At 45.0% G+C, this 15,828-nt stretch overlaps 1 protein-coding gene and 1 long non-coding RNA gene across 7 annotated transcripts in view; one reads left to right on the top strand and one right to left on the bottom strand.

The window, feature by feature from the left end:
* Positions 1–15,828, top strand: part of LOC139758648 (uncharacterized) — a 184,611-nt gene that overhangs the window by 116,625 nt on the left and 52,158 nt on the right. For all 4 annotated transcript variants that reach the window (XR_011714881.1, XR_011714888.1, XR_011714882.1 and 1 more), the window contains one exon: positions 5,870–5,919. This is a non-coding gene — a long non-coding RNA (uncharacterized lncRNA). The remainder of the gene's footprint in view (positions 1–5,869; positions 5,920–15,828) is intronic.
* LOC139758642 (ras-related protein Rap-1b-like) overlaps positions 1–15,828 on the bottom strand; it is a 143,423-nt gene that overhangs the window by 101,502 nt on the left and 26,093 nt on the right. The window contains exon 2 of one of the 3 annotated variants that reach the window (XM_071680185.1): positions 12,934–13,090. The exons of the other annotated variants lie outside the window; for them this stretch is intronic. The gene's annotated coding sequence lies outside the window, so the exon portion shown is untranslated. The remainder of the gene's footprint in view (positions 1–12,933; positions 13,091–15,828) is intronic. 3 annotated transcript variants of the gene reach the window in all.

Here is a 15,828-nt window from a genome sequence, read left to right as displayed (position 1 = left end):
AGGATTAAGATTTATAATCCATCACGCACATGTACACCTCTATACATATTGCATGGTTGTATCAATAATGCATTTAGGAACTCTCTCTCTCTCTCTCTCTCTCTCTCTCTCTCTCTCTCTCTCTCTCTCTCTCTCTCTCTCTCTCTCTCTCTCTCTCTCTCTCTCTCTCTCTGTAATCAGTCCACTTTAAACTATACTAAGTGGTAATTGCCCAGGGGCATGTGCCTTTGCGGTCAGTCAGGCCGGGTCAAACATCCCTTAGGCGTATCCACTTTGTCGCTTAGCTCTGAGGTCAGATAGGTCGTGTGTTATCATGTAGCTCAGTGGTCGTACCGTCGTGCTCAGGGGTCGTACCGTCGTGCTCAGGGTCGTACCGTCGTGCTTAGTGGTCGTACCGTAGAGTCCAGTGGTCGTACCGTCGTGCTCAAGGGTCGCACCGTCGTGGTCAGTGGTCGTATCGTCGTGTTCAGGGGTCGCACCGTCGCACACCTAGCTTCCCTTACAAGAACCTTATAAGACAGGAACTAAGATAATCCAACAGAGAAGTAACATCAGGAGGATTGCATTTCATTATCTCTTCCATAGATTAATGTGTTGACCGGCCTCCAGTGGGTGGGGTCTCTCTGTAGTGAGAGACATCTTGCTCACGGTCGAGCGTCTCTCCTTGTGTTGTATTCGTCTGTATTCCCATGATGGGTCTCTGGCGACAGATCAGGGACGAGATCAGCTCCCAAGTCCCTCCCACACACAGACTCTAGTAGCTCATTTTCTGCTGGATGATATTCATATCAAGTCCTTCTTACACTGTGAGCCACTATCATTACTTGTCATCTCCTGACGTTGCATTTCGTCAAACATCAACACTGGAGTTTGTTGACGTCCCTTGTTAGCTTTGTGTGTTGCATGATCTCTCTACAGGTCAGAGGTCGGGGTCACAACGAGTCTCCTTCACTCCTACACCATCATGATCAACATTCGTGTCTTGATCTCATGACCTTCTCCCATACGTCTTTCATCCTACCTCCAGATTTGTAGCCGTACTCCCCTCGCGGTTCCATGTACCCCTGCAGCACAGTTATCCGGGGACCTCCCCCTGGGATACTGGCAAGTCTGACAGATCCCAGAAACATTAAAACATAACCCGTCTGTTTTCCAGTTTCCAGCCTGAGAAGAGGATGATAAAGAAAACGAGTATCAGGAGGAGGTACACATCCATGTTGCTCACCCATCACTCTCTACCCTTTACCACAGCAGACGCACCGATTATGAATACACATTTCATACTGACCTTGAAATATAATGGCACAGCACAAGTTTTCGAACTACACACACACACACACACACACACACACACATATATATATATATATATATATATATATATATATATATATATATATATATATATATATATATATATATATATATATATATATATTATTCTTACGAAGGTTGGGTAGCTTGGGTTATATATTTTCTGTGTGTGAAGCAAGATGGTACAACGGTTCGACCCTTAAGTATGAAGACGTGGTATATGAAGCAGCCCGCCAGGGTCAGGTCACAGGCTGGTCACGTGGGTGTCTGGCCATCATAAACATCGCCTTATGCTGCAGACACAAACATTTAGAAGCAGGTCATGGATTGACGTCAACGTCGTGAATGTAAAGGCTTGAGAAACCACACACACACACACACACACACACACACACACACACACACACACACACACACACACACACACACACAGGCATTTAAACTTGTTCATGAAAACGATTTATCTGTGGGGGAGGAGGATTCGAACCCAGTCATGCCAGGCGGCTGTCCGGTGCGTTAGTAGTGTTGAATACATTGGACGTTGACAAAAACAGTCAGTCAGCCAGAATCCATAGTATAGATGACGTCACAACATACATAGTATAGATGACGTCACAACATACATAGTATAGATGACGTCACAACATACATAGGAAATATAATATATCTTTGTGTCTGGTTTGAACTGTCGTCTTGGTGTGTATGTGGTTTACACTGTTATGACATTTTATAATTATTTTGTATTATTTACCACATTTATTTTGATATTTATATTATATATTTTGTAGCATCTTATTCATTAGAAATTGTATTCGACTTCACAGTACAGAAAAATAGCGTAATGATGATTTAGTATTATAGATGAATCAATATTGGTGTATTTATGAGAATATTGGGAACAGTATAGAGTATGAGATTGTGGCGTATTGACACTAACCCCATGAGGTCGGTAGGGGCCCACATGTGTGTATGTTATTATACTGAACACATGAGGAAGGTATGGCGTGGCGCTGACACACCAGGCTCTACACACACACACACACACACACACACACCACAAGGCTGGAAGATGTAGCCCAGCTAGTGCAAGGCGGACTCAACATAGGCACAACAGATATGTGCGGGGGTAGGTGAGCGAGCAGTGGTGCAGGGCAGGCAGCAGTACCGTACGCCAGGGTAGCAGAGTAACTAACACAACAGTTGAGCATCAACACAGGAGGATTTCCCATACAATGTCATCTGTCTTGACCGTGGTGACGTCATGGACAGGAGCAGTACACAGTGCGGTGCTGTGTGGCACCATGAATGTGTGTACGTCTTCCCGATTCACAGTTTTCACTGTTGCCACAACGCGCACGGGCTGGACGTAGGGCCAGGGGAAGGGCTTAGTGATGTAGATGTTGCTGATGTTGATGGTGTACATCAGTGATGTAATGTTGTCTTCATATCAAAATCAACAAGCATAATGTAACATCTCTCTCTCTCTCTCTCTCTCTCTCTCTCTCTCTCTCTCTCTCTCTCTCTCTCTCTGGTGGATACATGGAGAGGGGAAGCAGCAGCTTGGTCATATGTGGCTGCAGCCGTCAGTCATGTTGCAGCCCATCCATCCCGTCCCCTGAGATTATGACAGATGTGGAATTGGCGCAAGCTAAAGCTGAGCTTAAATTTCTGGCGCCATTATCTGTAAATTGGTTATTGATTCACGTGGATGGCAACCGCGGCAGTGCCAGTCTACACGTATTCCCCTCCAGGCTTCATTCAACCCTGACTGTACTCAGCTTCACACTCGGATATTTTGTCCCAAGTTATCGTGTCCCAACTTTGAGTATGCCAGTTCAGACAGACCATCCCTCTCTCGTCTTGCAATAATCCCGGTCAGGAGTTGGACTATGTAGTCAACGCGTTGCATTTCATTCCTGTTTACTCACAACGTTTCCAGTTTTTATAAATGCCAATTCTGTTTTATGGTCGATAGTTACAACGATTTCAATTTACGGTGATTGGAGGGATGGACAGAACTGTAGGACCGTTTTGTTTATGTAAGTATATATATATATATATATATATATATATATATATATATATATATATATATATATATATATATATATATATATATATATCTGTGTGTGTGTGTTTAAATCCAACATAGGATATCGTAAGTTCAGACCCAACATAGCAATGTACTGGGTAAGGTATCATACGTTCAAACCGAACACAGCAGTGTGCGGAGCAGTTATCGTACGTTCAGACCAAACACAGCGGTGTGCTGAGCAGTTATCGAACGTTCAGACCAAACACAGTAGTGTGCTGAGCAGTTATCGTACGTTCAGACCAAACACAGCAGTGTGCTGAGCAGTTATCGTACGTTCAGACCAAACACAGCAGTGTGCTGAGCAGTTATCATACGTTCAGACCAAACACAGCAGTGTGCTGAGCAGTTATCATACGTTCAGACCAAACACAGCAGTGTGCTGAGCAGTTATCGTACGTTCAGACGGAACACAGCACTGTGCTGAGTAGTTATCATACGTTCAGACCAAACACAGCAGTTTGCTGAGTAGTTATCGTACGTTCAGACCAAACACAGCAGTGTGCTGAGCAGTTATCGTACGTTCAGACCAAACACAGCAGTGTGCTGAGACGTTATCGTACGTTCAGACGGAACACAGCAGTGTGCTGAGCAGTTATCGTACGTTCAGACCAAACACAGCAGTGTGCTGAGCAGTTATCGCACGTTCAGACGGAACACAGCAGTGTGCTGAGCAGTTATCGTACGTTCAGACGGAACACAGCAGTGTGCTGAGAAGTTATCGTACGTTCAGACGGAACACAGCAGTGTGCTGAGCAGTTATCGTACGTTCAGATGGAACACAGCAGTGTGCTGAGCAGTTATCGTACGTCCAGACTAAACACAGCAGTGTGCTGAGCAAGTTGTCGTACCAAACATAGCATGTGTGTGGTCTCTAATGACGGTTTTCTGAACTTTCTTGCAACTTTGGAAATTATTAACGATGGGGATCTAATACTAATTTGCATTAATGATACTTTCATCCAAACTTTCTTCCAAACTTTTTACTTTATTTACACTGATATAACTTGTGAATGTTTGAACACAAATTTTACCACAATATCCATTATTTTTGTTAATGATGATATCGTTTATATTGTGGTAAATGATTCTCCCATAATTCATGGTTAGTATGTGCTGTATGTGACTATATTGTTACTATTGTTAGCCTCGAAACTTTACACAAAACTCTGCTGGCATTTTTTTTAGATAGACTAATATGGACATTATCTCCCGTTGCTTCACATTATGGTATTTGATGGACTTCGGACGAGTTACCTCAAGAGCACAACGGTGCGACCCACAAGGGTCAGGTCAGAGGTCAGGCCGTCATGTCCAAGGGTCGTACTGTCCTGCTCGGGAGGTTAACGAGGTGTGATTCCGTCAGGCCGGGGTGATGGTGTGTGGTCGTCACCAGGTACGACCATCATCATGACCCCATCAACGACCCTTCTGTCAGTAACAACTGGTGTGATAATATCTCTTCATCTAAACATTGCAAACCACCATAACGACCACAGTCTGTCTTCATTCCCGCTTTGGAACGACCCTTGTAACCCGCCACTACCACCATCATACAGACGACCTGTCACTCTCCTCTCCCTCCCTGCTTTCCTCCTGCCCACTTAACTATTTTATTGCCTCGTTGTGTCATAATATATGAGCATCGCCTTGTTTATCTATATTGCAAAATGCATGAAAGAAAACGTGAGGTTTGATGTGAGGGACAGAGAAATGTTCTCATTTGATGAAAGGTTGACCGAGATGCGTATTTTTCCCACGATCAAAAACATGGCAACTGATGACTATCACTTCTTGCATGTTTTTTCCTGTGGTTGTGTGTGTGTGTGTGTGTGTGTGTGTGTGTGTGTCTGTGTGGTGTCCTGGCCGACATTCTGGTGTGAGGTTCTAATGATGGTTGTGTACTGGGTAAGGCTAGGTTCCCTTTTCAACCAGTGTTTAACTCCTTGTGTTCGACAGTACTGCTCTTGAGCACGACGATACGCCTCCTGGGTATGTTGCACTGATCATGTAGATAACTTTGTTGAGAGAGAGAGAGAGAGAGAGAGAGAGAGAGAGAGAGAGAGAGAGAGAGAGAGAGAGAGAGAGAGAGAGAGAGGTGAGGACTGAACGAGAGATGTCAGTTCCTGCCATCCATGTGAATGGTCTTGACGCAACGCATGAGAGGTGTGACAAAGGTCTGTTCTTTTACTGCTGCTGGTAAAACTGTCATTGTTTTGGTTTTGTACTACTATTTCTACCACCACCACCACCACCACTACTACTAGTACTACTACCACCACCACTACCACTACTACTAGTACTACTACTACTACCACCACCACTACTACTACTACTACTACTACTACTACTACTACTACTACTACTACCACTACTATTAACGCCAGCATCATCACTACTACACAGTGGGCTTAGAATGATACACGGTCGACATAAACTTTACATATTTGTTTTTTTCTTCAGATTGTGAGGCAGTTCGTACCAACACCTACCAAGGACTCTTCTCTCACTAGGTAAGTAGCAAAGCTATGTATTATACTGTTCACGTACTGGAGGGTGTATCTGTAGGGTGTAGACCTTCCCAGTCAAGTATAGGCCTCCTGTACAGGGTGTAGGAGTTTTCTGTAGGCTGTAGATCCATATTTTTCAAGGTCTGGGTCACATGGAAGTCTTCCCTGGTGGAATTGAATCAATTGGCTGGCAAGTCCCTCACCTGGGCGGCCAACACGAGGAAAGATTGCGTCTGGAGGTGATGCTATGACACTTTCTATTGGTGCGTCGAGGCGACAAATTGATGGTGAATTTGTTGGGACAGTTCCTTGTGGAGGGGGGGGGGGGGGGGGGGGGGGCTGGCGTCTGGAGGTGATGGTAGCACGTGTTGTGTGTGTGTGTGTGTGTGTGTGTGTGTGTATTCTGGAAGGGTTATGAACAATCTCTTGAGCCTGAAGGGTTGGTGCGTGGCGACAGTATGTGACCCGTTCTTGGTCTGCTCAGAGGCCAGAGGGTCGTGCCTCCGTGCCCGGGGGTCGTGCCCGGGGGTCGTGCCTCATCATCTTCCTGGCTAGCATCACACCACGTCATCATCACTAGCAGACAGCTCACGCCCATCCATGACCTCACCATTTTTGACGCCAGTTATTACACCTAACTACCCATCTCCTTGCTTCTAATTGCCTCGTTGGTTGTATCGTCTCTCCGGTGAGGGTGAGATAAGGGTCGTAACCTCTGGAAGCCAGCCAACCAGCGATCGTGGCGTGGACTGGTAGTAGAATGCCATATTCATTATGACTTTATTACTCTCATGTGCTAGAAAACCACGTAGGATTTGGGTGCATGAAGGATTATTATTATTATTATCATTATCATTATTATTATTATTATTATTATTATTATTATTATTATGGTAATTATTTACTGTGAGGTTGTATTACTTACTCTTGACAATTTAATTACTGCAGTATATCGTTAACAGAGGGTTCTCCTTTGTTGGTGGGGAAACTAAGAGTTTATTTAAGTGGTTTGTAATCACTGGGATCAATTGTCATGAGATTTCGCTGATGATTGTCTGTTGGCAAGAATGGACCGTAAGGGGTTTTAAACTGTATTGTTCGATATGTTTTGAAGGTCCGGATCTTTATATATAGCCAGTGGGTCACTCGACCTTGTTGAATCGACCGTTTGGTATGGCCAGGTGCCGACCTTGCAGGGTTTGACCTGTTTTACGTAAGTAAGGGTCGACTGTTAGAGACACATCTAACAATACATCTGCCAGGCCACGTTATATGTCGCATCAAGAATCATCTGACGATTGTATATAGATTTTATCATCGCCCGAGCTGTGGACGCTAAGGCTCACACTTTTATATATATCGCCAAGAATTTCGACGTAATGATCATCTCGCAAGTTAACAATACCTCAAAGGCGATATTCCCCCATTGTATCATGGGGGTGTGAAGAATGGGAATCTTCCGTACCTCTTCCATGGGAACGTGGAAATCCTGGAATCCGGTCATACCATTCTTAGCGAGATGGTGGATCAAGGTGTGGGGCGAAGATGAAAGAATTTCTCTGATTGCCTGGAATGGAATCATCTGTGTGTGTAATTACATATTGGACGGAGCAAGAAGAGAATTCTACTCTCGTGGGGCCGCATCTGTACTGTACGGGGAGGGAGTTCCACACTCGTGGGGCCCCATCTGTACTGTACGGGGAGGGAGTTCCACACTCGTGGGGCCCCATCTGTACTGTACGGGGAGGGAGTTCCACACTCGTGGGGCCCCATCTGTACTGTACGGGGAGGGAGTTCCACACTCGTGGGGCCCCATCTGTACTGTACGGGGAGGGAGTTCCACACTCGTGGGGCCCCATCTGTACTGTACGGGGAGGGAGTTCCACACTCGTGGGGCCCCATCTGTACTGTACGGGGAGGGAGTTCCACACTCGTGGGGCCCCATCTGTACTGTACGGGGAGGGAGTTCCACACTTGTTGAACCCTGTCTATTGAACTATCTCTAGTGCCACACAACTTTTTCAACTGCCGTCCCCTTTCACAATTTAATTTCATTTTTTCCATTCGTCCTCTGCTCTGATGCTGTTAATGTATTTCTATACATTATTTTGAATCACATTTCTTGCTTAATATCATGTTATAACTTCTTGTTCTTCCGTCACCACATCTTTCAAAAAACTGTTCACTGCTGACGACAACAAACTGGCTTAGAAGCTAGGAGATGGTTGGCAGGTCGTAGACCTGATAGTTATATGTTTCCATAACTACAGAGAAATTCTGGACTTGTATCACTTTATAAGAATCTCAGGAAGAATGGGATTGAATCCTACATCGTAGTACATAACCTGCTTTTTGTTTTTATGGATGGTTGGCTATGAGACGACATCTACAAATTCTGTGAAGGCATTTCTGAGTAGAATTATTGTATTATTCTCACTCCTGTATAGCTCAGAGAAGGATAGAAGCGGGATAAAGTATGGTGAGTGCATAGAGTGTGCCATGGTAGAAATTTCTGAGGCATGGCTTGCGCGTAGTGCTCACAGCAGAGAGAGAGAGAGAGAGAGAGAGAGAGAGAGAGAGAGAGAGAGAGAGAGAGAGAGAGAGAGAGAGAGAAAGAGAATAATCTCTCAGGCAAGTTTGTGTTTAAGGTTAATATTGAACTGGTAGCAACCATACCCTACCGTCTTGCTCCGTATGACCGCCACAGCCTCATCCAATCAGCGCAACCCAAATTGTGGTGGCTGAGTGTTCCCGGGGCTGGTGACTGACAACTCAATCATTATGCAAATGACCACGGGAGCTGGGAACTCAGAATAACCTCTCGATCGTTGGTTTAAGGAGAGTCAACAACAAAATCTGTTAATTCCCTGACCTCACTGGTGACGTAACATCATTGCAAGTGAATTTGGAGTTTGTTTTGTGTACGGAGATTATATGACGGTCCCTGTGGTTGTGACCAATGACGTTACTAGGTTACATGGAGTAATGTGTGTGTGTGTGTGTGTGTGTGTGTGTGTGTGTGTGTGTATGTGTGTGTGTGTGTGTGTGTGTGTGCAAAATGAAAACTTGTCCTCCATCATTGTTGACGTTTTGTGCTACAGTCAAGCTGAGAAGATTTTGCTGACCAGTGTACCTGGCCCAGGAGGTGGAGTTTTGTGTGGAGTGGAGATGGGAAACGGAGTGGAGAATAGAGTCAGGAGTGCGCTGGAAAATCTGATGTGTGGAGTGGATGTGGAAGAAGGTGAAGTGGAAGACGGAGTGTGGTGTACATGTGGAAGGTGGAGTGGAAGATGGACTGTGGTGTACATGTGAAAGATGGAGTGTGGTGTACATGTGGAAGGTGGAGTGGAAGATGGAGTGTGGTGTACATGTGAAAGATGGAGTGTGGTGTACATGTGGAAGGTGGAGTGGAAGATGGAGTGTGGTGTACATGTGGAAGGTGGAGTGGAAGATGGAGTGTGGTGTACATGTGGAAGGTGGAGTGGAAGATGGACTGTGGTGTACATGTGAAAGATGGAGTGTGGTGTACATGTGGAAGGTGGAGTGGAAGATGGAGTGTGGTGTACATGTGGAAGGTGGAGTGGAAGATGGAGTGTGGTGTACATGTGGAAGGTGGAGTGGAAGATGGAGTGTGGTGTACATGTGGAAGATGGAGTGTGGTGCACATGTGGAAGATGGAGTGGAAGATGGAGTGTGGTGTTGAGTGGAGGTGAAAAGTAGAGTGTAGTAGTGAGAGTGGTGAGTGGACTCTCCTGAGGAGCATTACGCTAGCCTTGCCTTTGATGCGTCCACAGCCGGGAGCTTGACGTGCACCATCACAATGGGAGATGCATTTGTCGGCCAGCACAGAAGGGAACACCACAGCACAAGCTTGCCACACGCTAGTAACATACATTATGTTGTCGTCTGGATGGGAAAACTTTAATGTCTTCGCTGACTCCACGTTCCTTGTATTGTTGATACACTGAGACACCTTTAGCCATGGCTGTTCCGAGACGATGCCGCCAGACTGACAGTAAACAGGCAGTTAAGGCCAGTTGGCTAATGGTGGATGAGACTAGTAGTGTCCTCTGCTGCCCCACCAGATCTACAGCACTGGATCCTTTGGTTGCTGGTGTTGTAGACCTCCTCCCAGATGTATGGCTCTACATACTGATAGATGTAGAGCATGTCAACAGTCATTCAATTTTTTATTTATGGATTATTAGAAGTGATACCCTCAGAGAAGAGGGTATATATATATATATATATATATATATATATATATATATATATATATATATATATATATATATATATATATTCCCGTAACAGTAACCTGTGCTATACTTTTGTTACGAGATAGAAGCATGGACCGAGGAGAGACAGTGCCGTTAGTTTCCCAGGCTCATATCAACAAGGAGTTCCTGTGAAGTACAACAGATCGGTGGAAAGTTGGGTTGTTATGCAGCTCACGTAGAGACGCTGTCACGACCACACTTAGTGAGGGTCGCATACTAAAAAATGTACCTCCATTACTCGTAGTGTAGCAGCTGCACCGGTATCAGATGATGGCACAGATGTTGGGTTTACGATTGGTACTGAAAACTTATCCATCGATGGCAATGATAGATCCAACATGCAGGAACACCTGCAAGCTATTTAGACTTTACCGCAGTAATGACCTGTGACAAGAGACCAGCAGTCTATCCTCACCGTACAGGTAGAAGGTCTGGAGTCTTTATATCAGATGGAATTCCCGAGGGTTGGCTTCGTGTACCACCTCAATTAAGTTGATGAGTGTCGGGGCCTACGTGGGGCTACCTATCTATACAGTACCGGGAAGGAGTTCCACACTCGTGGGCTTCTAGCTTTGTGTGTGCGGTACCTGGCTTCTCCAGTCGATAGTTACCTCCCCAGCCCCCGGAGGAGGGGGGGGGGGGGCTCTGCTGACTCTCTCTCTCTCTCTCTCTCTCTCTCTCTCTCTCTCTCTCTCTCTCTCTCTCTCTCTCTCTCTCTTTCTCTCTCTCTCTCTTGTGAGCACTCCGCACAAGTCTCGCCTCATGGCAAAGGCTCATCGTAAGATCTCGTGAGTGGGTGGGTACGCTGGCTGCACGAGTGGGTTCTCCCCCCCCACGTCTTCCATTCATGCAGAAATTGAAAAATGCTTCCACCTTTTCAGTTGTGTCACTTCCTTACCTCTGGCCTCCCGATCAGCCGACCTACGTGGCTGAGGAGGTGTGGATGTTGATGAGGTACAGATTGATGTCTCTCTGGTCCGGCCATTCATGTTGATGATAGATGAGCCACGAGGCAGTATAATGCTTCAAGTGTTCCCTCTCTGTGGTCATGTTCCGCTGGGCAGAAAGGTTGTCTTGCTTGGTTTCGTATTCTAAATCAGGTTCCTGAGACAGAATGTCTGGCTGGATAAAGTGGCTCGTCTGTTCTGAATGCGATGAATATGTTGTATTTTTATGATAAATTATAATCTGTTTCTGTGGAGTTGTTTTGTGACTAGATGCACACATCTGTTGACCATGATAATGGCTCGGTTTCTCTCATATATTAAGAGTGGAAGGTTCCTGTACCAACCTCTAGTTTCCAGATGATAACTAGATAAGACATGTTCATATGATTCTCACATTTCCTCCACAAGTTATGTAGCGTCCATGGTTCTCCTCTTGCCACAGTTTATTTACACTAGTTTTAGCAACCAGTTGATTAATTGATTACCTTGAGCACGACGGTACGACCCTGGAGCACGACGGAACGACCCTGGAACACGACGGAACGACCTTAGAACACGACGGAACGACCCTGGAACACGACGGAACGACATTGGAACACGACGGAACGACCCTGGAGCACGACGGAACGACATTGGAACACGACGGAACGACCCTGGAGCACGACGGAACGACCCTGGAGCACGACGGAAAGACCTTAGGATATGATGGCCTGGCCTTTAATCTAACCGTTACGACGGTCAGGTCGGAGGTCAGCCACGCGTCGCTTCCAGGTATGGGCCTACGTCAGCGTTGGAATCCCGCCATGGTTGAGCACACCAGATGATGACGATGATCCGGGAGGAGCTTTTCTTGGCCACGACCCCCCCCCCCCCCCCCCCCCCCCCCCCCCCCCCGGGGTCAGACTGAGGAAACACTCCACGAGGTAAACTTTTCACACTGTCATCCTGCGTGATTTCCCAGGGGTTATTTTGGCATTTGTTAAGGAGTTATTGCATTGTGGCACTTCCTCTCTCTCTCTCTCTCTCTCTCTCTCTCTCTCTCTCTCTCTCTCTCTCTCTCTCTCTCTCTCTCTCTCTCCTGATCTTGAAGCTGAGGTGTGTAAATATTTCTGCCACTGGCTCTTCCGAATCATACAGGCGCAATTGCTGATTGGGAGGATCGTAAATCGTTACTTAGCTAATCAGTTTATCACGTTCCTAGTCACATGACGCCCTTCCAAGCATTCATCAGTCTTTAATATATACTTCACATGTCGCGAGCAGACATTTCCCTTAATTATCGCAATAATATAGCGTGTTGGTCACATAATATAGCGTGTTGGTCACATAATATAGCGTGTTGGTCACATAATATAGCGTGTTGGTCACATAATATAGCGTGTTGGTCACATAATATAGCGTGTTGGTCACATAATATAGCGTGTTGGTCACATAATATAGCGTGTTGGTCACACAATATAGCGTGTTGGTCACATAATATAGCGTGTTGGTCACATAATATAGCGTGTTGGTCACATAATATAGCGTGTTGGTCACATAGCGTGTTGGTCACACAATATAGCGTGTTGGTCACACAATATAGCGTGTTGGTCACATAATATAGCGTGTTGGTCACATAGCGTGTTGGTCACACAATATAGCGTGTTGGTCACACAATATAGCGTGTTGGTCACATAGCGTGTTGGTCACATAGCGTGTTGGTCACACAATATAGCGTGTTGGTCACATAGCGTGTTGGTCACATAGCGTGTTGGTCACATAAAGAAACAAAAACTACATTGAGTTATTACCATCCAGTAGTGGCACCTAATGCTGTTATTTTCCACCAATCGCATTACCGTTAAAACGCGGACGAATTAGCAGGCGCCTCGACGCTGATTGGCTTTGTTCGTACGATACTCTGGCCACTCACGTTGTTTCATCGTAGCCCCGCCACCCAATCACCGCCTGCGGAAGCCACAGTGTGTGTATGTACTGTGCCTAAACTTCTGGTGGTATTTAGCGTCTTATTGAGGATAAATTAACTTTAGATTATTTATTGTAAGACAGACGGACGTCAACGAGCGAATGTAAGGCAAGAAACAACAACAAAAGAATGATAATAATAATAATGATAAAGTAAAAATGATAATGATAATAACAATAAGACATTACATGGCATACATTCGAGTACTGCAGTTTATCACTACTGTTATAGTTAGTTCATGAAAACGTACAGGATGTGAGTAAGGGAGGGTTAGGATTTGTTGACTACCTAAGAATTTAGAACTTAGAGAGAGAGAGAGAGAGAGAGAGAGAGAGAGAGAGAGAGAGAGAGAGAGAGAGAGAGAGAGAGAGAGAGAGTCTAGCAGTTCAAAGGTCACAGTCAGCCATTACCCATTACCGTGGGGGTCAGCACGGGGCGTGACACACACACACATGACACGTGTCAGTCACTCTGTGTCATAAGGCCAGGTTAACACTCAGGCCCTGCCCGAGGTCACCCTTACGTACGTCATCATTGATCGATACTGTGTCGTACAGCCCGCCCCGCTGACGTAACTCTTCCTGTGTGTGTGTGTGTGTGTGTGTGTGTGTGTGTGTGTGTGTGTTTTGCTATATTCCTACCGCCCACATGAGTTATTTGCTGATGATACAATTCAAGGTCGTATATTACAGGTAATTATTGAGATGGAATACCATCTATGTTATGAATGATCTACGTGTGTATATAATAGCATTAATTATATTCGGTAATCCTATGAATTATGTTTCTGCTCACATACTAACTCATAACCTCTATATGGGTGCTACCGGACTCCACCCGTTGAGGTTACACAGCCTGGGAGAAGTTCACTTTCGGCGAGGCTTTATCATGGCCTGATGTCGTACCGACCGTCGCGTTGGAGAATTTGGAACTAAAAAGAAATCCATCGTATCCTGCTACTGGACGTAGCGCAGCCTTGGAATCGTCCCAGTTTTGTTCCTGCATTTGGTTCCCTGGGAAGTTCATATGTTCATCATCATCTGATTCACGGAGACTCGCCTTTTCATTTGATATATATATATATATATATATATATATATATATATATATATATATATATATATATATATATATATATATATATATATATATATATAATCCTTGGTTGTCATGAATTGTAGATAAGCCTGATGTACACTAGTTTTATCTTTCTCTGTGTTGCTGCAGTCGCCACAAAGGTTTTAATATACGTGGCCATTCCGGCAGTACGGACGACCACCAGGACCAGGCAGGGCAGGGCGTACGTGGAGGCTGCTCTCACGTTTGTTGACATCAAAAACACATTTGCTTTCCTTTGTACCTAAACCACAGTGTACGTGAGGGCAATCCACGGACGCGAAGATTATTCGTCACGTCCGTGGAGATGATCCGCCATGTACGTGTAGATAATCCTCCATGTACGTGCAAATTATGGGTCATGTACGTGAAGACAGAGGTAACACGTGAAGATACAGCCCACCCACCTCCACCCCCCATGCCCTCGCCGTGTTACCGGGTCATGACCATGCTGGAGAAGAGCCCGTATGTGCTTTAATTGTTGCACAAAGCTATGTATATTGGCCCGCCCTGCCTGCTGGCCCCGGTACATCCCCCCTACCCCCACCCACCTCCTCTAGGGGGTAACCCTCTTTGTTGCTTGTTGTTTGTTTGGCTGGCGCGCAGCGCTCACAGGAGAGAGAGAGAGAGAGAGAGAGAGAGAGAGAGAGAGAGAGAGAGAGAGAGAGAGAGAGAGAGAGAGAGAGAGAGACTTGCCATCAAAGCCACATCACCAGCATACACTCACATTAACAAACACCAGCCCGCATCTTCTGCCTGCTTTCCTAACACGTACAGATAACATTTACTAATATATATTTACACTCTCCTGTATATATATATATATATATATATATATATATATATATATATTATCCCTGGGGATAGGGGAGAAAGAATACTTCCCACGTATTCCCTGCGTGTCGTAGAAGGCGACTAAAAGGGGAAGGAGCGGGTGGCTGGAAATCCTCCCCTCTCTTGTTTTTTTAATTTTCCAAAAGAAGGAACAGAGAAGGGGGTCAGGTGAGGATATTCCCTCTAAGGCCCAGTTCTCTGTTCTTAACGCTACCTCACTAGCACGGGAAATGGCAAATAGTATGAAAAAAAAAAAAAAAAAAAAAAAAAAAATATATATATATATATATATATATATATATATATATATATATATATGTATATATATATATATATGTATGTATCAATTCATTAATGCACACGTCTTTATACATGAAGCAATTGAGCAGGCATACTCCTGTCATATTAGTACAGTGGCCAAAATGTACTGGTTCCCCGAATTTATTGACGGGTCATGTGGAATGTCGGTTTTGTTAGTAAACACACACACACACACACACACACACACACACACACACACACACACACACACTATTAGAGACAACACACTAAGGCGTATTCATGGCCCACTAGATGAAAAAACGAAAATAATACCGAGTGTACATATGTGATCAGTGGTTGTTGACAGAAGAGGAGATTGTGAAGAGATAAACAGAAACATGGAGGATGACCTGTCCATATTGATGGATTTAGCAGAAAAGTTGACTGACGTAAATCAGTGATGGTATTTGGACTACATGACGACCATAACCCAGAGGAAGAGGAACGG

Source organism: Panulirus ornatus, chromosome 31 (genome assembly GCF_036320965.1).
Source record: "Panulirus ornatus isolate Po-2019 chromosome 31, ASM3632096v1, whole genome shotgun sequence".
NCBI classification, from domain to species: Eukaryota; Metazoa; Arthropoda; class Malacostraca; order Decapoda; family Palinuridae; genus Panulirus; species Panulirus ornatus.
Note: the sequence above shows the minus strand (reverse complement) of the source record. Positions and strands in the feature narration are given on the sequence as shown.